At 39.1% G+C, this 23,993-nt stretch overlaps 1 protein-coding gene across 2 annotated transcripts in view; it reads left to right on the top strand.

The window, feature by feature from the left end:
• The window catches only part of GPC3 (glypican 3), a 465,274-nt gene that overhangs the window by 119,941 nt on the left and 321,340 nt on the right, over window positions 1-23,993 (top strand). The window lies entirely within an intron of this gene.

Raw genomic sequence — 23,993 nt, 5'->3', positions numbered from 1 at the left:
GGCAGACTTTGAAGCCAGTAGACAAATGTTCAGTCTAAGTAGTTGTGAAAACTTAGAAATAATATCTGTATGTTCCTTCCTTCCTCCTTTCCTCTCATCTCTGGTTTCCCTCTATTCCCATCCCTCTCAAGATTTCACCAAAGGCCCAAAGCAATACAGGAGTGAGGAAAAGATGGCTGGGTGGAAGGAAAATCAATTTTTATTTGAGTTACTTTCTCCCTTACCCCAACTTCAGCACTGTTTGTTGCATGAACAGTTTGAGATCCAAAGGACCATAAGTTATACTTATGAAAACAGGAATGTGTCCTTAAATAATATTAAAAGTTTTATTGACATCAAGATGCTTACAGGGCTAGTCAGGCAGGTAAGCATACAACTAGCTTTCTTCTATAAGAAGTTATATTTGTGTCTTTTAACATCCCCTTGACATTTATATACCAAGGTAGAATGCCTGAACCTCAGAGAAAAAAATACATGGGGTTTATGGGTAATTGAAATGAAAAATTGCACTTTTTCTTCCTGTCATGTTCCTTAAAAGCCTTTGAGGAAAATGTTATGATGTGACCAAAGACATTTAACATAATAGGTAACTGGTGCTGGGTGGGATGGTGCATGCCTGTAGTCCTAGCTACTTGGGAGGCTGAGGTGAGAGGATTGCTTGAGCCCAGGAGTTCGAGGCTGCAGTGAGCTATAATTCTGCCACTCCACTCCAGCTTGGGTGACAGAGGGAGACCCTATCTCTTAAAAAAGCGAGGAGGGTAGCCATGGTTACCTGCCATCATCTTTAAGTTTCTTGGGCATTAAGCAAGCTGGAAGCCAGTTTGATAGCTGTCCTTATGTCTTATGTCTTACTTCGCATCCTTGTGGATGCCTTTGGGAGGAAGCAAATGTGCTGGCAGCATTTTCACCATCCTAGAGTTTTCTTGTTTTTTTTAATGTGAGGTGGTAGGATTCTATTTACCATGTACTGTACAGTTGCACTATTGATAATGATGAACTGCCACTATATATCACCTAATCACTTCTTCCATCCTACTTTGTATGTGGTTAAAAGTATAATCTCTTGCCTGGTATTTTTAAATGGTGGCTTTTACATTTTCAAAAGGAAGTTCTTTTGGGGATACCAGTTTGTGGTAATGGTTGATAATATCTGCCTAGCATCATTTGTAGGAAAGGATAGTATAATGAACAAATATTTATTGTGCACCTGCTATGTGAGATGCATTATGTAAAGCACTGAGCACAGTGTCTCTCACATAGAAGTAAGGCATGAAGATCTTAACTAGGGCTGTAGCAGTAGAGGTAGGAAAAACTGGAGGTGATGTAAGAAACATCGAGGGAAAGAGAATTGATAGACTTTGTGACTATATGGATGAGGGTGAGCAAGAGGAAGGAAGGAAATATTTTTGGCTTTCAGGGCTGTTAGTAAATGGGAAGGAGCAGAGTGATGTCAGGAGTAGAAATAAGAAAGCTGAAGCAATAAGGATTGTGGGATGATCACTACAAGAGGGAAAATGAATTGGAATTTGGTCATGTTGAGTTTTTAATACAAGTGACCTGCTTACGGGGAACTGTCCAAGAGGGAGTCAGAAATACAAGCCTACAGTTCTGGAAAAGATTGAGACTTATTCAGAAATCCTGGAGTTATCCACATAAGACATCATAATGGAAATCATGAAAGTAGGAAAATTTGCCAAGGAAGAGATTTTAGAAAAAAGATCCAGCAAAGGAATAGTAAGCGCATGAGAATGAAGACCTTGAGGGTATGTTAGGGTGGAAGGCAGAGAAATCGAGGAAGAAACAGTGTAAAATACTCCATTGGCGCGGACAAAGGATGGAGGTTAGAAGTGACCATCACATTTAGCCACTCTGAAGTCATTGGTGACATTTGAGAACCAAATGTCATTAGAGTGATAGGAATGAAAGTCAAGTGATTGGAGTTGAGGAAGTGAATGCAGATTCCTCTTTTAATATATTTGGGGGCAGGGAGGAGAAGAGTGTGGTAGTTTGAGATGGGAGGGAAGGAGAGATCAGGTGACAAAAAAGAGACAAGACATCATAGGAAATCACATTTAATATCTTCATTTTATCATAGAAATATCATTTGCTAAGAGTGAAAAGGACAGGATTATGTTTGGGACTTGGGAAATGTGGAACAAGTGGAAAGTGGGAAAGGTTTAGATTGGCTGCCCTGGGAAATGATAGTTAGTCAGCAAAGTGCAAATAAAAAGGCTTGTTAAACACTAACCAGGGCTCAGCTGAAGTTATGCTATACTATAAGTTTATACCATCAAAATGGCAAAATTACATTACTTTCTCCAGTAACACTTGGCACTTACTAAAAAAAGTCATGAAATTGGGAATGGGAGCAGAGAAGGTACATGATTTGGGGTTTGTCAGATTGAGAATAAAGTCACACAGTAAGGAACTTTAGGAGACTACTGAGAACATTGAATATTTGGAATAAGAAAAGTGATAATTTAAGTCATCAATTTTTTGACTATTCCCTTTGCAGCAAATACGCTCAATTATCTTTCTAAATGTGGCTTAACTAACAACAAAGGATTTGCTCCACCCACTAGCTTATTGCTGTTAGAGTGATGATTGGTACATCATCACTAAAAAATCAGAGTTGAATTCTTGTGTGTGAGAATTCATTGAAGTCATATGAAACATACAGTGGCGATTTCTGTAGCTGCCCAGTACTCTTAGAAGCAAAATTTTAAAAGTTACTCTCCTTTCCCATCCTCAGAAATTTCATATTACTATTCTGTGCTTGTTGTTAAAGTAGGCTGTGTCACTCAACCTTGAAATGTGTTTGCGTTGCCATGGTTTGTGTCAATAGTCCCTCCTCATCATGCTTATAGTTGCTTGTGCTCACTGAACCCCAGCAGGTGTGTGACTTAATGTAGATGCTAAAGAAAGATACAAGAAAGTATCTGTTAGCGTTAGATTCTGGGTTCGCTTTCGGTGAAGTTATACTTGCGACATTTGCTATTACTTACTAGGATTGATTTTGCAAGTATTATGTCTAAAACCACTGTGTTCTTCCTAGGTGCCATGTATCTGATCTAAGATGACTCTTTTTGTGAGCCGCATAAGAAGATATTAACGTGGCCTATATTTTCTGAAGTGTAGAGTACTGTTATGTTTACCTCTAGAGACACGTAGTTTCCTATGGTAACTTTTCCTCTACGTGTTTTAAGTGCATGAAAGAAAAGGATGAGAACAAGGAAAGAAAGACAAATAGGTACTTCTGACTACTGGAGGAAGACTTGAGCTCGGGGAAAGGAACTAGGAAAATCAGGCCTAACTTCATCTACATTCCACTGAAAATCTGTGAGAGCTGTTTCTAGAGGCTTTTTCGGTGTCTTACCACTTCTCTGTGTGTGTTATTAAACCTTGTCTGTTCCCCTTTAGTTATTAGCTCTAAAACCCCTTACAAAACCTCAAAAGGGTTTCTGGGCTTAAGTAGACACAGATGGAGAGGAGGGGAAACTATATAGCTGTATTCTACTTGGCAGTGGCCCAAGAGAAAGCAGAGTCAAAGAGTAAGTGTTGTCAGCAGAGAAAGGGAGGAAGGAGGCCCGCCCATCGAAGAGAAAGTGAGGGTTGACTGGAGAGACTCTGGAAAGAGCCCAGGGGAGGATGCCCTTTTCAAATGGCACCTTATCATGAGGTCTTCTCCTTTTCCTCTGGCTGGAATTCATCCTCCCTTGCTCTGGACTTTACCTGTACCCCTTTAAAAGAGCCTATTATTTAGTATTATCTTATATTTGTTGCTGTTATCTTATATTTTCGCAGCTAATTGCAAACTTGCCTTATCTCCCCAAGTAGACTGTGAGCTCCTTGAGGAGAGACATCCTCTGGTCCTGCAGCTTTTGTTCCAGTGCCTTGCCCATAATGACCACTTATTTCATCTTAGCTGAATGAACAAATGAATGTAGCCTATGGTCTACCATTTTCTGCACTGATTCCACAAGTATTATTTGAGCACTGCTGATGAAAAGGGAGAGTTCTCTGATCGCCCTCACAGGACTTGTGACAGGGCATTGGCCTGTCACAGCTCAAACCCCTGACAGGAGGGGGAGTATGCAGATGGTCAGGAACAGGAGCTGGGGTGAGTGCTTTGGGCTCTGGCCCTGTGGTAGTGTCTAGGGGTGGGTGCCTGCAGCCTCAGTGTTGTAGTGCTCTTTTAGCCTTGCTCTCCACAGATGGCTTAAGTGTTAACCAGCTCAGTGGACCCTCTGCCTTTTCTCAAAAACAGAGGGCCAGCGTGACAGCTTTCTGTATCCCAAGCTCTTGCCCAGCATCCTGGAAGAATCGTGTCACACACGGGCTTGAAGGATGAATGCAGGGTTTTATTGACTAGTGGAGGTGGCTCTCAGTAGGATGGATGGGGAGCCTGAAGGGGGATAGAGTGGGAAGATGATCTTCCCCTGGAGTTTGGCTCTCCAGCAGCCGAACTACCCTCCCACCTCCCCCAGCTGAACTCTTCTCCACGCTTAGACGTTCCTCCCCTTCTCTCTTTCTCTGCTGCACCATTCTGCCATTCATCTGCTTGTCTCCTCATTTCATCTCCTTGTGTGCCCCTGGAGCCTGGGGTTCAGGGTTTATATGGATACAGGATGGGGGCATGATGGGCCAAAAGGCAACTTTTTGGGCACAAGAACAGGAATGCCTGTCCCCATCTAGGGCCACGGGTCTTCAGGCTTGATGTTGGGGCCTTTGCCAGGGAACTACCCTCTACTACCCAGTATTTCCTTGCCTCCTTTCTGTGTCAATATTATGGGGATAGGGAGGATGTTTGATATAGAGGCCTGTTCTCCAGCAGCTGCATATCTAGGTGGGAGACTAGATGCCAAAGACTGCTCTGCTTGTGATTCCATAGGATCCTGCTAGGAGCTGATTTGTTCATGTGTCTTTCTCATTTCCCTAGTTGCAATTTTAGCAAATATTCTCTTTGCTCTGAAAATTGTTATCAATTCTCCTTCAGCTATTTCTTTTCTGGGACTAGTAATCCAATAATTCAATATCCAGTTCAGTGAAGACTCATTGCTAGACCTGATAGTGATGGTAACAAACTTCTTCCTGGGAGCTACTCAGCCATTTCAAGGCATGAAGGAATCTTAGAGTAAATATATATACATATATTTTTTTAGATGGAGTCTGGCCTTGTCACCCAGGCTGGAGTGCAGTGGCATGATCTTGGCTCACTGCAAACTCCACCTCCAAGGTTCAAATGATTCTCCTTCCTCAGCCTCCCAAGTAGGTGGGATTACAGGCATGCACCACCACACCCACCTAATTTTTGTATTTTTAATAGAGACAGGGTTTCACCATGTTTGCTAGGGTGGTTTCAAACTCCTGACTTCAAATGATCCACCCGCCTCAGCCTCTCAAAGTGCTGGGATTTACAGGTGTGAGCCTCTGTACCTGGCTGTAAATGATCTTATTCAGGCACTAAATGGTAGGCTAGGAGCCTGAGAGAATAATTTGTTCTTTCCTCAGTACATTTGGCCCCACAGGGCCACTTCTATCTCTTATTTACCTGTGTCTTTTTCTAGTCTTGATGATTGACAAGAGAGGTTTTGGGGCCATTGCTTGATCTCCAAAAAAGGAAAAAAGCCAGAAGTTCTTTGAAAATGACTTTAGTATTTTTCTTAAGCATAAAATATCAGATTAGTTGGGATATTCTTTAAGCAGGGAAGCTGTATTTCCTGTATTTGCTAAGAATATTATGAATGAGTTAACATGTTACTGTAGGTTAAGATAATCTAGAAATGTATCTGGAAAATCTATTTCAATTACCTTTTGGGTGCTTTTAGCAAAAATAATAAATTTCAAAGAATTAAGAGAGTCATAAAAAGAAGTGTTATGAGGGGAGTATGCCTCATTTTTCACCTTCAAAATTAAATATTCACTGTGGAATTATGTACTGCCAGGGTCACTGCATTGCTTATAGGCATTAATAGCTGCCATAGGTAACTGCTGAAGGAGGTGAAGGGGACCATTTCCCATAACACAGAGATTAAAGCATGCAGTTTACTGAAAATCCCCTAAATAAATAGCAACCTAATGCTCAGCTGTGCACTAAAAGGGATGCTGCTTCATACTTGCAATTTGCATATGGATACCCTGTTGAAACTTGCATTTGCATATATAAGGTATTGATTTTGGCTAATGGAACATGAGGTCATTTCTCTTTAGTTTCCCTCAATTTAAGTATCATTTTCTTTCTCTCCTTATTGCTCACATAGAGGAAGGCAGAAAAATAGCTTCAGATGATTGTGTCTGGAAATGCTAGATATTGTGTTCTATTTTTATTTCAATTTTTTGTCTTTAAATTGTCTGTATACCTTAGTAATGTCAGTAGCTGGCTACCGCTTAAAACTAGAAATTTGCATGACAAGTAATAGTTACTTTAAAGAGCTACTTAAGCTGTTCAAAAATGCCTGCAGACATCACTGTTGCTTTGTCTACTAAAACCAGTGAGGCCCAGCATTCTTGGTCGACATGAAGTGGCTTGGTTGAACTTGTTGGTATACAATAGGGTGAATTGCCTGACCCTCCTAATTGTGCTTCAGATTTAATGCCAAAATGGTGCATTAATTGGATGTGGGCTTCAGGTTTTTGTTAACTATCAGCTTTGTTGCTGACCAATTACCACATGTAGGAAAAGATTAGAAAGCACTCTATTTTACTGAGACAACAAAATCAACTGATTTACATCTACCCATACATTTTAAAGTAAGCAATCTTTGTATAGATTTTTGTCGCATCAACCAAATCCAGACTGATTCCCCTTCTATCAGTATATTTTCCTGTGTGAAATGTTTCTTGTCATTATTTTTCTCCTATTTCATTTAATAAGAACATACGTAGCTCATTATTAAGTAGGTACCCTATGGAGAGGATTGCCTATGATTTCCGACATAAAATCACAATATTTTATATGCATCGATTTTATTAAAATTGCAAAAGTCATTTATTTGGCAAAATACCACCTGCAATAGTGTAACCTTAGTTAAACAGTTTTGTTGGTTATATGTAAAAAAAGGATTCTTGTTGCTTCCCAGTACCCAAATTATACAATGTGATTAGTTATCCCCTTTTAGAAACTATGGTTGCAATGATAGGCTTGAATTTCTAACAATAGAAGGAGAAAGCATAAATATTAAAATAGCTTTATTTTTGTGTGGGATACAAATAAAAGAACATTCCACAGATAACTGTAATTGAATTTTATTGAAGGAAGAGAGCTTGTAAATAGGGCAACAGCTGGACATGCTAAATTTAAAAAAAAACCAGAAAACAATATCACATTTAAAGTATGAGTGTCTAAGAGGAAGTTTATAGTGCATGCCTCACATTTTAAAATTCAGCAAGAAACAACAGGGGCATCCTTTTTCTCACTGGCAAGTTAAAATCTATGTAAAACACCAGGTATGTTTCCATAAGCTATTTAAATGCAAGCGACATTCAGAAAGAAGATCCAGAATGAACACTTGTCATTTGAGTTTCATTTCATTCACACTTTGAGAGTTGTGTTTCACACTCATATTTGAATAAGAAGCCTCCTTGCATCATGAATAAATGTTTTCAACAACAAAAATGTCAAATGTTGGTAAATTGTAACACATTTTTCCATAAATTTTCACCACAACTTTAGAATTGTACTCCCAAGAAAAAATACGGTTAGATCGGGAAACACAGCCAATCGGTCAGTTACACTTGAGTTCAGGACAGACAAGGCTGCTGGGGCATGTGAGCATTGGGCATTCATAGAGATTAGGCATGGGGCTGAACGGTGATGGGGCCAGGTGGAAAGAGAGGTGATGGGAGTTGCAGCTGTTTGTTTCTACCACCATCATGATATGCCAGCAGCTGGAGAACAAATTTGGTATACATTCCCAGGACCTTACTGTCAGTTAATGTGAGCCTTCCAGGAACACATACCAAATAATAGCTTACTTTCCTAATTCTGTGATGGGAAATTTCTTCAGAGTCAATCCCTGTGAAATGGGATCAGGAACGGTTTTAGTCAAAACCATAAAGTGCGTACAGTTTGGGTTTCGTGCCCTTTAACCTTCCCTTCATCTGTCATCCCTTCTTCTTCCTCCTCCCAAGGTGCTCAGTATCCTATACCTTTAAAATATTATCCCAACTGTTTTTATTCCTTCCTGTCCCCTCTCTCCCCACACCACCACCTACTGCACCCTTTCCAGAAAATACCCTGTGAGCAAGGTTTTGAATCTGTTGCTCGATCCTCTTCGTCCTCTATGTAAAATTAACTGAGTATTCTTATCCTTCTAGACACTGTCTATGGGAAGAGAAATTTGCCAGTAATCAAAAAGGCTTAATGTGTTATCTTTCTTAGGAATATTTTCATGTCAACTAAGAGTGTATGTGTGTGTGTGTGTGTGTGTGTGTGTGTGTGTGTGTGTGTTGATGCTGGTGATGAATGTACAATGTCCTTAACACAATACAAAGGAATGAAACATAAATGATAGCATTTATTAGTTCTGTGGCCTTCTCAGCACTCTTCAAATCCCATCACTTGGGTGCCTCCTTCTCTGCCTGCTGAGGCTGTCCCTGAATTGGTGAGGTTACATCCATTTCTTTACTGCCTGCCAAAACCACAATTTAAAAATGTTCCTGATGCCCAGTGGAGCCAAGAAGAAACTTTCAAGATTATCAAAATGTTCTTTCTTAATTAGAGAGTGAGAGATTACACTGTTCTTCAAAATGTTTTTGTTACTATGCTTAAAGAAAATATTTTTTCCTTAGAGCATTGGTTGGAGTATTGAGACTCAGATTTATGCCTATGCTATTGACAAGGGGTTATTGCACAGATGTTTTATTTGCTGTTTCTAGGGGCTTATCAAAAATAATTGACTAGCTGTCATTTTCTACATAAGACCAATTACTATTGACCCAACTTTGCTTATTGTTTTCATTAATGTCTAATAAAGAAGGAAAATATTGTTGAATGGTTTTAGAACTGACAAGAGAAAAGCAGTGCTAAGAAGTGAGTATGTATCTCTTGGCTTTCCTAGTGCTACTAAGCAGAGCCAAATTTCAATGCCAAGATGTTGTGTGTGAAAAGGCATCTACAGTATGCAAACTCAAAACTACCCCACATGACATTTGGGAGAATGGAGAACATGGAGAGGTAGTAGCCTGCTATGTGCAGTTGTGCATGTTGCTCTCTGCAAATTCACATTGCGGTCCATGTCAAAGGCATTCTGTAGAGTTGCGCAAGGCACACAATCATATGTGGAAGGCTGGGAGGCAGTAGATAACTTCTGTGCCTTCTGTAATAAATGTAGTCAGCTTTTTTTTTTTTAAAGGAAGAGATAGTTATGAGATGGCTGTCGTTTATGACTTGGCACGTTTTAAAGGTGAAGGTGGCTTGTTTTACCTTTGTTATATGGTCTATTGGCTGAACATTAACCACATATTTATGCATCTTTGTGCTGGCATGTAGGAATGATTGCATTTCTGTAGTGGGAGGAGCCTGGTAAATGATTTTTTGGCATATGCTGATTAGACAGGAAGACAGGTATGACTTAGTAAATAAGTGTTCCATTCTTCAAGAGTAGATTGGAAAGTAACATTCCTCAATTATTGAGTAGCCAAAAAAAATTCCCCCTTTTCTAAAATACCAAGATAATAGTCAATAAAGTGGAAATGGAGATGCAAACACCATAACAACATGCAAAACTACTTTATGATTTTGGTTTAAGTAACTTATATTAGGCTGTTCTTGCATTGCTATAAAGAAGTACTTGAAACTGGGTAATTTATAAGAAAAGAGCTCATAGTTCTGCAGGCTGTACAGGAAGCACTGTGCCAGCATCTGCTTCTGGGGAGGCTTCAAGAAGTTTACAATCATGGTAGAAGGTGAAGGGGTAGCAGGCATGTTACATGGCCAGAGCAGGAATAAGAGAGAGGGAGAGGAAGTGCCACACACTTTTAAACAACCAGATCTTGTGAGAACTCAGTGTCAACTAGGACAGCACCAAGCCATTGAGGGATCTGCCCTCATGTCCCAAACACCGCCTACCAGGTCCCACCTCCAAAACTAGGGATTACATTTTAACATGAGATTTGAGTAGGGACAACTATCCAAACTATATCAGAGCTAAACACTTCCCATATGAATTTGGGCTTTCTAAACCTCTCAGTTTCTTTAAGCATCTCCAAATATATTTAGTATCATTTATGATCCAGACCCCATTTAAAATAACAGGGAAGATTTAACCAATTTCCAGTTGATCAATCTTTAGGATTGTTAATCTTGTGGAAACAAGAACCCAAAGTTGAAACTTTACATAAAAACTGGCCAAATTGTAGCTCCTAAGATCCAAATTCAAGATACTCCTGAGTCAGTTTCATTCTTGTGATTTAAATTAAATGGTCATTGCCATAGATCCTCTGCTTTTGAGAGCCCAGTGACCCCAAGTTACCATAAATTAAGGATAACCAACCTAGATGCAGATAGATCATTTACTAGGAGGAGATTATCTATAACTAAAATTTTAAACCCATGCAGTTTTATACCTATGCTGATAATGCCCCTTCCCAGTTGTATTAAAATGGAAATTCAATTAAATCAATTTTGGTTTTTGAGACAGGGTCTCACTTTGTCACCCAGGCTTGAGTGCAGTGGCGTGACCACTGCAGGTTCAACCTCTCAGGCTCAAGCAATCCTTTTACCTCAGCCTCCCAAGTAGCTGGAACTACAGGTACATATAACCATGCCTGGGTAATTTTTCTATTTTTTGTAGAGAAAGAGTTTTGCTATGTTGCCCAGGCTGGTCTCAGACTCCTGAGCTCAGGTGATCCACCTGCTTCAGCCTCTGAAAGTGCTAGGATTACAGGCATGAGCCATTGCACCTGGCCAAACAATTTTTTGAAAGATGTATTACCATATGTGCTAGAATATGATGATGGTTAAGATACTCCTCACTATTGATTCCATAGGACCTTCTACAGTGAACTTTGTAATTAACAACAGATCTACTGTCAAAGAGATTTGAGTTAGAATCCCAGCTCCACTCTCTCCTAGCTGATCAACTCCAGAGTAGTCAGTTCATCTGTCTCAAGCTGAGTTTATTCATTTTTGGAATGAGAATAATGATAGAGTCTTCCTCACAGAAATGTTAGGATTAAATAATATAATGCATTCAAAGCACTTAGCACAGAGCCTGGACATAAGTACTCATTATGCTAACTATTAACAAGATTTTTAGTGGTCACAGTTTTTCACTCGGTGTTCTCCGAGTGCTGCTTAGTTGCTGTTCTCCCTCAAGAGGGATGTGAATACTTTGAGAAAGGTACTTTTTTTCTGCTGATTCTCCTTTATATTCTTACCTTAGCCCAGTGAGTGTTATGAAGTAGGAATACTGAGCCTCAGTTTCAAAATCTGGGGGAAAAAAACGGTACTAGTAACGGCACTTTACCACACAGGGTTGTTATGAGGATTTAAAGTATTTGCTAGGATAACACATGAGCAAAAGCCTCAGTGATTCACATATCCTATCATGCAGCGGTTAGATATGATTTCTTTGGTCCGTGCCAAGTCTCATGTTGAAATTTGATCCCCATTGTTAGAGGTGAGACTGGTGGGAGGTGTTTGGTCCATGGAGGCAGATCCCTCATGAACAGGCTTGGTGCTGTCTTCAAGGTAATGAGTGAGTTTCATTCTGTTAGTTTCCAGGAGAACTGATTGCTAAAAGAGCCTCCTCCTCTCTTGATTCTGCTCTTGCCATGATCTCTCCTCCCCTTTACCTTCCACTGTGGGTGGAAGTAGCCCAACCCAAGTCCCTTTCCAGAAGCAGTTACCAGTACCATGCTTCTTGTACAGCCTGGAGAACCACAATCCAAGTAAACCTCTTTTCTTTACAAGTTACTCAGCCTTTATAGCAGTAGAAATGGACTAACACACAAAGTATTCCGTATTTACTTCCCTTTCTTAACTCTCAGAATTACCAATAAGATGATACTGATGATGCTTTGCAAACTCAAAATCGTGACATAGGTTTGTGTGATGGGTGAGGAGAGTATCTGTAAATGTCTCTCAAAATTTTCTCTTTGTCTGGAACCTGAAACCTGCCCAGACTCGCACTGTATTTTCTTTCACAAGCCCCAGCCCTTGTTTGCTTAAGTCATTCAACACAATCTATAGCAGCTGGAAGTTTCCCCTTTACCTCTTTCCACCTACCCACACATAACCAAAGTGGGCCCTGAAGTCCCTGCAGAGCAAATTTCCTTGACCATTGCTTCCCGCCCCCCCTCCCCAGGTATACACATGGGCCTTTTGAGGGAATTCCCAGGGAGACCCCAAGCTTGGGAATTTTAGTCTGGAATTGCTGCAGTCCAGGCATCCTTCCCTCAGGTCCTAATAGCTGTGCCTTGTGAAGTCCTTTCCAGGAAGGCTGGCTCAGCAACCTTTTATGGATGGAAAAGTTCCAAGAAATGGAGCCTTGAATAGAGGATGAGGGCTTCTGGGTAGGATTCCATGGTTAATGTGTTTGGGAACTGGTAGGTCAGACAGAGCCTTAATTCACTATTGTGTGATTTTAATCTCTGAGAGAGATAATCCATAGGGTTTGCTAAACTTATTAGACCAAAGGACAGTTATTTTCTAAGAAGTATTCATAGGACAAAATGTTACATGGAACTTGCTTTTGGAAATATGATTCCCAACCCCCAAACCAAATGAGATTCATTCTGGTTTCTGTCTTCTAAAATGATAGCCTTTTCATTAAGATGAATCTGGTCCCAGTCCAAATTGCAATGAGAACTGACAATAGTGTCTAGTATAATTGGAGCATGATAGAGGTGGGGCAGGTAAATGAAAGAGTGACAGAAATTAATCTGCAGTCAGAAATTAATCTGACCCCATACTGATGCTGGGGCAGGAGAGAGATATATATGAGAGTGCCAGAATATGGTAGGTATGGTAGATACCATGGCAGGGTGAAGGCATGCAGGTGGGAGCTGAAATCCAGCCAGGATACTGCTAGACAAGCTGTTTTTCTAATTACTCCAGCCACAGAAAGTACCTTTGACAATCCCTCTATCTCTTTTCTAGGTGGATTGCCCAGAGGGGGCACCTTTTAGCACCAGAAGGGAAGCCTTTTCTTAATTTACATAATGGTGCCCTATGTTTTAGTAGTGACCTTAAGGGTGGTTACAGCAGATGGTGCAAAGACAAGAGTGTCTATTTGGTATGGGTGTAGGGAAGATTAGTGATAATTAGGAAATTTCTCCAGATAATGGCAAAGTACTCCTTTGGCAACCCCCTTTCCTGAGTTTCCCATTATTCCCCTCATTAAACACTGCCATATGTCATGCCCTGTGTACCCAGATATCCATTCATCCTGATCACAACCTGATCTACCACTTACCACACCATCTCAGAACATTGTCTGGCAGATTAAAATATCTCCACAGCTCTGCTAACCCACTCTTATATAACGACTAACTCCTCCTTCCCCTCTTTATCCCTTTATCTATAAGTGCATTTAAAAATAAGGGCTGACAGGTTTATTGTTCAGGAATAATTGTCAAAAGGCTTAGTGGACTGTACTTGCCAGTAAAAGGTTATTTGCTGGCTTGGGATGTGGGCTCCTCGGCTGTCCTGTGTCATTCCAATTATATTGTCACATAGTGAGCTCCCGATTTGTGCATGATGTTATTGTAGGTGAGGATATAGTAGAGACAGCTCATTTGTACGATGGTGCTTCCCAGTTCTCCATTTGTGAGATGCTTTTATCATCCAGACCTTTGACATGATCCAACCTACTTCCTTCATCTTAAAGGTGAGAAAATGGGCCCAGAAAGGGAATGTGATCTACCCCAAATCATGCTATGTATTGGTGGTGGGACCAAGATGGAACCCAGCTCCCCAGGACTCTGGCCAGGACTCCTGAACTCATAGGTTTGGGCACTGATCTCATAGGATGAAAAGGGAGATTATGTTTCTATTTGAATGTTTTCTAACACATGAAATTTATATATAGCTATACCTAGCAGGAGCCAAAGAACAATAATTTTAAAATAGTTCTGTAAACTTCATATTCAATTTAATTAAACAAACATTTATTGATTTAAGAGAAACTGGTTAATCAAGTTCATGATTCATTCATAATCAATTTAACTTAATATGAAAATATTTGTGGTATGAGCAAGAGATGGAGGAATCCAGAGAGCAAGAATAGGGAAGAAAAAGGGGGATTTAGAGAGAAGTGTTATGTGTATGGTGGAGAGGGGTAGATAGAAATTAGGGAGTTGTCTATAGGGAGATGACAGTTGAAGAAATGAGAATGAGTGAAATTGCTGGGGACAATTTAAATAGAAACATTACATGGTAGGTAATTAAAATATCCATTACCACTTGCTGCATATCCTTCTTTCCTGAGTTCAAAGCCTTTCACCAATGCTATCACATTTACCATCACAGTATTCGTTAGAAGCACGCAATAATTATTGATTCTCTAAAGCACACACAAGTTAAGTGAACTGCTCCAAACCGTAAGTAGTGGAGATAGGGCCTAAAAGTATTGCAAAGTTCTGTGGCAGTACATCATACTCATTTGAATAATATATGCCTGTTCACGTTAGTCTTTGCTAATTCATGTGATAGTCCAGTTCTTCTGAATCAAATTTTAGTTTGTAGCTATAACGTTAGTACATGTTACTGTAGAAAATTGTAAATATATGGAAACCATAACAGAAAACTCATACCATCATCCTGGTATTTGAGAAAAATTGCTATTAACATTTTAGTGTAGATTGCTTTTTCTATGCATTTTAATACCTTTTTATAATTAGAAAGATACACAATATTATTGCAGAAAATGTGGAAAATTCAAAAATATATTAAAAAGAACAGTAAAATCACCTGTAACTTTACTGTTCTTTCTAATTTTTTTTTTTAATTTTGGCCAACTGGTATCTGCAAGGTACTCAATGACACTAATCATTATGGAAATGCAAATAAAAACTGCTGTGAGATACCACCTCATACCTGGTTAGGGTAACTATGATAAAAAGATAAGAGATAACAAGTGTTGACAAGGTTATAGAGAAAGAGAAACCCTTCCATACTGTTAGTGGGAATGTAAACTAGCACAACCATTATGGAAAACAGTATGGAGATTCCACAAAAAAACTGAAGCTAGAATTACCATATGACTCAGCAGTCGCTCTTCTGGATATATGCCCAAAGGAAATGAAATCAGAAGGTTGAAGAGATATCTGCACTCTCATTTTCATTGAAAAATTATTCACAATAGCCAAGATATGGAAATATTGACAGACAAATGGATAAAGAAAATGTGCTGTGTGTGTATATTTGTGTGCGTATGATGGAATACTATTAATATTCAGCCTTAAAAAAGGGGAGATCCTGCCATTTGCCACAACATGGATGGACCTGGAGGACATTATGATAAGTGCAATAAGGCAGGCACAAAAAGACAAATATTTTATGATCTGATTTATATGTGGAGTCTAAGAACTAAAGGTCAAATATATAGAGATAGAGAATAAAACCGTGGTTACCAGGATTGGAGTAGTGGGGAGAAAATGGGGAGATGTAGGTCAGAGGATACAAAGTAGCAAACCTGTAGGATGAAAAAGTCAAAAGAGTCAATGTACGACATAAGGACTATAGTTACTAATAGTGTATTATACTTAGGACTTTTGCTGAATGAGTAGATTATAAATATTCTTGCCACGGAGAAAGAAGATAACTCTGTGAGATGATAGAGATGTTAATTTGTTCCACTCTAGGAATCATTTTACTATATCTATATCTATGTATATCTCATAACAGCATATTGTATAATTTACATATACACGTTAAAATTTATTTTAAAAAAGGAGAATCTGTCTGGGTACAGTGGCTTATGCCTGTAATCCCAGCACTTTGGGAGGCTGAGGCGGATGGATCGCTTGAGCTCAGAAGTTCGAGACCAGCCTGGACAACATGTAAGATCTTGTCTCTACAAAAAGTTAAAAAAAAAAAAAAAGTCGGGTGTAGGGACACACACTTGTAGTCCCAGCTATTCAGGAAGCTGAAATACGAGGATCACTTTAGCCCAGAAAGTTGAGGCTGCAGTGAGCCGTGATCATGCCTCTGCTCTCCAGCCTGGGTGACAGAACAGAACCCTGTGTCAAAAAAGAAAAGAAAAGAAGAAAACAACATCTGGAATATCCCAAAAAATTAAAAAGAAAAGTAAAATTACTTGCAGCTACTCCCTAAAGTAATAATTACTGTTAACATTCTGATATATTTCCTTTTAGTATGTTTTCCTATGCATTCACAAAGAAAATGTTGGCCGGGCGTGGTGGCTCATGCCTGTGATCCCAGCACTTTGGGAGGCCGGTGGTTGGATCACCTGAGGTTAGGAGATTGAGACCAGCCTGACCAACATGAGAAACCCCGTCTCTACTAAAAATACAAAAAAATTAGCCAGGCGTGGTGGGGAGTGTCTGTAATCCCAGCTACTGGGGGGCTGAGGCAGGAGGATCACTGAAACCTGGGAGGTAGAGGTTGCAGTGAGCCGAAATTGTGTCACTGTACTCCATCCTGGGCAATGGAGTGAGACACTGTCTCAAAAAAAAAAAAAGAAAGAAAAGAAAAAATGTTTTATGAAAATGTGATTATGCTGTATAGTTTGATACATGCTATTTTCACTTAGTATTGGATCATTTCACCATATCATTATATATAGTTTAAAAACATTATCTTGGATGGTTGCATAGAATTCACCTGTGTGGATGTACCATTATTTCTTATGGATGCACTATAGTTTCTTATTTTCACTAGCAGTGTGTGTATAAGAGGACCTATGTCACTACGGTCTCATTGTCATTGCATTTTATCTTCTATCTCTACCAGTTTGCTAGAAGAATGATGGAATCTCATCGTTTGAACTTTCATTTCTTTGCTAATGGGATTGAACACTTCTTGAACAACTCGGTTTTTGACATGTGGCTTTCAACGCCTACCGAATGCACAACTTCTAGTCAAAACCACATATACATGTTTAGGACTCATGGCTCCAGTTGTGACAGAACAGTGATTGCCTTGCTAATATGTTTTATATAGCACTGGGCTCAGTGCCACAGCCGCTAAATAAATCATAAGCTCCTTGACAACCAGGCCCATATCTTAATCATTTCTGCATCCCCCATAACCCCCAGCATATTGCCTGACACAGAGAAAGCTTTAATAAATGTTTGTTAAATGGATTTGGAGGTGGAGCTTTTGTGAGGGTCAATGTTAAGTTACTAAAATAGCTTTTGAAATGTCATCACGTGAAAAAAGAATCCATGGAGTCAAAATTTAAAATCATTGCTCAGGCATCAACCTATCATCTCATGTGATCAGAAACAATAAAGAAACAGATTTTTCTATAAAAGGGGACATTTTTTGCCAAAGGACCCTTTTTCTAGCCATAGTATCGAATCCACAAACACAGCACCATTATGATAGAGGAGAGTCAAAAGTAAAGCTACTAGAAATGAGCAAATGGCTACAAATGAATGAATGAGAAGAAATATGGGGGGGAGAAAAAATATGCAATCTAGAGCTATTTTTACATCACTTTCCCACTTGGTAAATAGAGCATGAAAGCTGCAAAGACTAGTGGAAAGTTTTTTGGATAAGGAAACTGAGGCTTAAAGAGGTGAACTGACTTGTTTAAGGTGATGTAGCTTCTGTGAGAGCATAGGTAGGACCGAGATGAGTGTCTTTTTCAATGAGATCCTACCCCCCACACCTCACAGCAGTGCAGTAAAGCAGTTTGGATTTCTCCATTCTCCTTACCAGCTCTATACTTTAAACATCTTTCTCTTCTTGCACTTTTTTACACTCTCTTCTCACACTTCTTACACTCTACCACAATTATTTGTTTTTATTTTTGACTCCCTCAATAGATTCTGTTCTTCGAGGGCAGCAACTGAGTCCTCATCTCTATAACTTCAGTATCTAGCATTAGCTTGATATTAGCTTCAATCAAGCATTAGCTTGATTCGTCTAGATGCTTAATGCTAGCTCATGAAAGATATCATGTTAATTACCAAAGCTGTGTTGTTATATTTTGGCATTCAAACCCTGAGTGTCTGGAAATCTTTCTAGTTGAATAAATTTGCCAAGTATTTTCTGCTAATTGTTAGGGTTTTGCCATAAGTAAGGGTGCACTTGGAGAGAAGGGACATGACTATTGTAGAGAAATGACAACTGGCTATGGAAGGAGAATATGAGGGAAACAGAGCAGATTAGGGAAAAAAAACTGAGGAGGCTAGAGGAGGGAGATACTGGGTAGAAGAGGAAGATCTTATGGGAAATGAGTCATTAGTGTTAACCATGTGCCTTTGTGGTATGTGTTCTCCTGTGCACACATGTCTCACAGTAATTCTTTGTGTAGTATCATACCCACTTTACAGATGGGACAACTGAGAGATGTTAACTGACTTGCCCAGAGTCACACCATTAGGAAGTGGCAGAGGTGAAATCTAAATTCATGTATGTCTAATTAATTTCAAAACCTGTATTTTTTTCCTTATGTCTTTCTCATTCTCCATGCTGCTTCTCACTGGCATTAAAAGGAATAAAACAGAAGAAAACTTTTTTTAAAAGACTTTTAAAAATTGCATGTCAAATTAACCAAATATTAATGATAAGCTGTGCATTCTTTTGAGACTTGTCCCTACATTTCCCTGATAGTTCTTTCACTTAGTTTATTTATGTAACATTACCTGTGAAGTGCTCTACAAAAGAGGGTCAAGGAGAAGTTATAGGTGGCAATGGTACTGTGATATGTATGTATAACTTTGGTGCTTTCAAATACTGCTGTTGTCTTTCAACAACTTTGGTGCTTTCAACAGCAGTATTTGAAAGCACCAAAGTTATACACACATTACCTTGCCTCATCATCGAAGCGATAAAATGCCAGCCTGTGTGCTGCTGTTGGAAGCCTGACCACCTTCAGTTAACCTTCTGCATTTCTTTGCCACTCTCTTGGCTTTTTTGAACTTCCTACAAGCTCCATGTTTCCCATTTCATCATGCTGCTTGTCTCGTGATTGGCAAAATTCATATTTTTTAGTTTCTTACAAGCAGTTGGCAGCTCCTTAGAAGTGATTAGTTTCTTTCCAGGATTTTAAAAGTGTAGAATGTATTTAGTTCCCCAAGAATGAGGAGGTCTTCCCTGGATCTTCAAAGAATCCTATTTTAGCTGCATGTTCTCAAAAGTAAAGTTAATATCCATAGCAGTTGATTGCACCTAGTTGTCTAAACAATGTTCCAGATCTAAAAGATTTTCTAATTATTCCCATCCTTTTTTTCTGGAGGCAGCCTGGTACCAGCTTTGAGAGAAGGCAGGAAGATGGGTCTGTCTCACCCCTCTGCTCCTCAAAGGCCTTATGAAGTTACAAATTCCATCTGTTCTGGAGAGGAACTCAGACTGAATAAAATATTGGGTCATTTGGTAGAGTATCTTGACTTGGTTTTGCCCAATGCATTTTATCATCATTCTACAAGAATCTAAAGCTTTCTTAGAGAAGTTTGTGAAATATGGTTAGGTTGAACATGTGGGATCTAAGACCTGGAAGGGATACAAATAAGCCATTTAATTCATCCCTCCACTTAGGTGCATCGATACCTAAATCATAAATGAGCGATGATTTTTTATCCATTTGAAAATATTTCTGAATGTAAGTATTTTGTATCTTTTTAGTCAGTAGTATGTTCTGGTGATTAAGTCTCTGGCATGGTCAAGAAGTTCTCCCTAATGTTTGAATTCTTTTCTAGCTATGTTTTTATGCTCAATTGATATGAGTAATTTAGAAGTCCCAGGGAGATGCATGACATTGAAATTTGCTGAAAAGTACTCAGAGTTCGATGACAGGAAACAATGAAGAATCGTGCCAGCCTGCAGAGATGTAAGCAGAATAGGAAAATGTATAGCTGATTTCATCATGGATTTGCATGCAGATAAGGATGAAGCAGTGTATGGGAGGAGGAAAACAACAGGTACAGAAAGTAGAACTTATACTAATGTCATTGGAAATGAATCCGTAGAGGAGAAAGATTTTAGGGCAGTAATGTGAAATAATTGGAAGAGATAGGTCCCATTTCAGAGAGATTTGAGGGGATAGATTTTAAATTGAAAGAACAAGATTGACTGTATAACCCATGCAATCTATACTATAACAAGTATACTGGCAAATAGGGAAGGGAGGTAGATATAGGAAAATACTAACTGGTTTATCCGGAGGGTAAGATGGTGGTATCCTATCTAGAGAGCTAAGTAATCCACTGATTTCGAAGCACAAGTAAAGAATAACTCTGGTGATGGTGTGATCGGAGTGATTTGCCTTTATAAGGCCTTGGCACAATGAGAAGTTACATTTGAGAAATATCTATTTTGAATGGGTATTCATGTAGGCCAGGATAAAGATTTTCCTAGAGAACAGCTGAATATAAATGAGTAATCTTTGAGGAGTAAATTTTGGAATAGTTCATTTAGACAAATGAAAAGTTCATGTTTAATCCTGAATATGATCACTGTTTCACTTGTAATTGGAGATTCTGCCTAAGGAAAGAGGAAGTTAGAGTAGGTAAAGACTATTGTCACTCAAAGTACATTCTTTTGACCCTAAGCTGAGAAGTTGCCATTGATGAGGAAGGATGAACTCACCAAATAGATATGCCTTGTACATACTTAAAATTGCATGATCATTCTGATAGTTATGAAATGGAGCTTGCGTGATTCTGAGCCCACTGCCTCAGCTAGCATTCCTTTGTACTGGTGTTGGAAGTTTCTGACCAAGACTGGCCGCTGTTATAGTAAGGATTACCAAGTAAACACTATTTCTGTGTTTGGTAGTGATATTAGCTATTGATCTTTACCTCCCTCAGAAATTTGGCAGTAGTGATCTCTTCTCATTCATCATGATACTTCCCAGGCTTTGGAGATTCTCATAATTGTGTAAAGTTCTGAACCTTTACTCTTCAAAACATTTTACCAGTGACTGTAGAGAAGCTAATGAGAAACCTGTGAATTTGCTGGGTTTGAACAGTAAAGTTTGAATTTTTCTTTTTCATCTTAAACTGTAAGGAAGAGCTCAGCTAGCTGTATATACAAAAAAAAAAAAAAAAAACCCACAAAGTCGGATCATAAAGATAAACATATCTAATGAACAGAATTTTAGTATCTTGGGCCTTAAAGTTATAATCTCATGGCTTAAAGTGAAGGTTATTGATTTCATCCATCTTAATATTTTGCATAATGATCCAAACTTTAAATGAAAGAAATAGAGAATTAGGTAAATTCCAATCAGTGAGCTACTGATTAGGTAATGGTGTCTTTAAACCCAGAAGATAGCTGTAGTTCAACTCATTAAACATTAGCACTCAGGCAGTTTCCTTGGAGTCACAGGGATCTAGAGATGAGTCAGTCATAACCTCTGCCCTCAAGGGACTTGTTGTCTAATAGGAAGGAGAAGCCCAATAATAATCTAAAGTGGAATATGTTGAATATGGTTAAGAGAGGTAAAGACAGCACTCTGGAATTTAGGCTTGGTAGAGATTACAGTTGAGTTGAGGTAGGGAGATCAAGTGAGGACTGGATCAAAGGATCAGGTGACAGTTTAGTGGATCCTGTCTCCAGCAAGGATCAGGCAGGCTGGCCACAGGAAATGAGATTTTTCTGTTACTTTTTTATCAGATGGAAAAGATTTGAAAGTCATTAAAGGGAAGCTTATAAAAAATGAAACAGTAAGCTAATGAAATAGAAATGGTTATCTCTTTAGCCGAATACTGATATTATGGCGAATTATGGACTTTTTTTTTGAGACAGAGTCTCTGCCGCCAGGCTGGAGTGCAGTGGTATGATCTTGACTCTCTGTAACCTCCGCCTCCTGGGTTCAAGTGATTCTCCTGCCTCAGCCTCCTGAGTAGCTGGGACTACAGGCGTGCCCCACCACGCTCAGCTAATTTTTGTATTTTTAGTAGAGACAGGTTTTCACCATGTTGGCTAGGCTGGCCTCGATCTCTTGACCTCATGATCCACCTGCCTCTGCTTCCTACAGTGGTTGGATTACAGGCGTGAGCCACTGTGTCCGACCAGGCATATTATTATTATACATTGACAGGCCAGTATGGGGTATACCTCCTTAGTCTATAAAATTTGCATTTGAATTTCAGAGTTCTTACTAGAATCGATCAGGAAGTTATTATAGCCTTATGGTGCTTCTGTGAACTCATTTAATCTGTTGTCCAGCCTAGTTTGTCATAGTTAGGTGAGAATACATTTTATTTTAAAACATCTTTAGTTTTCCTTAGTAATCTGTTCAAGCATTTGCTGTCTGTTTAACCAAACTCATGTAAAGGGTATTTTATCTTGTTCTGTCTTCAGTACAGATGGAGATCAGCCATGTGTATAATATCCTGCAAGACTTATTAAATGTTTCCCCCATTTGTATCTAGGCCTATATAGTCCCACTCTCGTCGTCTGTACTCCCAACCCCCTTACTCTCCATCGCTTTGATGATCTTTCTTTTTCTCTCAACCTCTATATTCTATGCATCTTTCCTTATTCTCTTCTTCCCAGAGATATTTAGGGAGTGGCTCAGCCACCATGCTAAGTGCTGCAACATATCAGCCCTCCTTCTCCCACAACACTGATTTATACCTTGCTGGTACTGTGCTTATGAGACTGCATGGCCCTTATAGAGACTATATACCATAAAGGAAGGGCATGCCTTTGAACCTCATGCTTTTAATGACTTTCATGAAAAAAATTCATCAGTGTCACTAGAAAATGCTAGATTTGTTGTCTCTTTCCAATTGATTTCAGTTTCCTATGGGAATGTGATCAGCATTGATATTCTTGCAGTCTATCAGCATGCATGCTTCAATGCTGCTTTTTGTTTGGTATGGCCACTTCAGTTGGTTTATGTGAAGATTGTGTATCTCCTAGTTCATCTTCCAGTCCATTACCCTTCTCTATCTGTGTGCTCTATGGGATGAATGCCATAGAGTGTTTTAGGAAACAGGGCTATGATGGATTTCTTTTAAGATAAAAAATTATTTTTCTGTTTTTTTCCTTGAATCCCTCCCCTGAATTTCTTTACCCTACAAAACAAGCATAGTCAGTAACCATAAAGTGTCATTAGTCTCTGATTTAGGTTTGAGTCTGAACTAATTTTGAATTCTTGGCTGTAATGGATGCTTTGATAATGATTATTGGCAGCATCTCTTTCCACTTTAGTTTTTATTAATACTGACTGACCTTGTATAAGAAATATGAAAAATATTTCCCTTTGCTCTATCACTTCATGTATTTGAAATGACATCCCTTCTCTCTTCCTTCATTGAACTGGCAGCATTGATTTTCTTTTGTTAATCTCTGCTTCTGTTTTCAGAAAAAAGCAATCAGACACACATCCCTGCAAATAGCTGTTTCTTTTGTCTCTTCTAAATAGTATTTTTTGATACAAATTTCTTTTCTTACGGTCAACTTCTCTTGTACATTAACGGAAGAGGGCACCAGAGAAATAACTCAAAATATTAGCCGTGATTTCTGACTCCCACCCAAGTCAGGCACTCAGCATTGCACCTTTTTTTCTGTAAGTGGGCAAAACCCTAAGGATTAACCAGTTTTAGTTTAGAAAACAGTTCGTTCATATTTTTGAGCATGACTTATGAAAATTTCTTGTTTGTAGATATGTGCCTGTGCTCACTGCTGTAAAAGATCTTTCTTTCAAATTTGAAAGCCTTGAGCTGGAGAGCTGTCATGGAAAATAGGCAATGGAAAAGTCTCCTAAAATTGTTCCAATTTAAGCCAACTGGCTCCATTTATAAAACTATTATGTAGGCAGTCGGATGTCTGCTTTCAGCAAGTGCATGCGCAGTGAGATCTGAAATTGAGAGCATATGAAATCCACAATTCATACGATAAGATATTC

Source organism: Callithrix jacchus, chromosome X (genome assembly GCF_049354715.1).
Source record: "Callithrix jacchus isolate 240 chromosome X, calJac240_pri, whole genome shotgun sequence".
Taxonomy (NCBI): domain Eukaryota; kingdom Metazoa; phylum Chordata; class Mammalia; order Primates; family Cebidae; genus Callithrix; species Callithrix jacchus.
The sequence above is the reverse complement of the archived record's forward strand: the minus strand, read 5'-3'. Positions and strand labels throughout refer to the sequence as shown.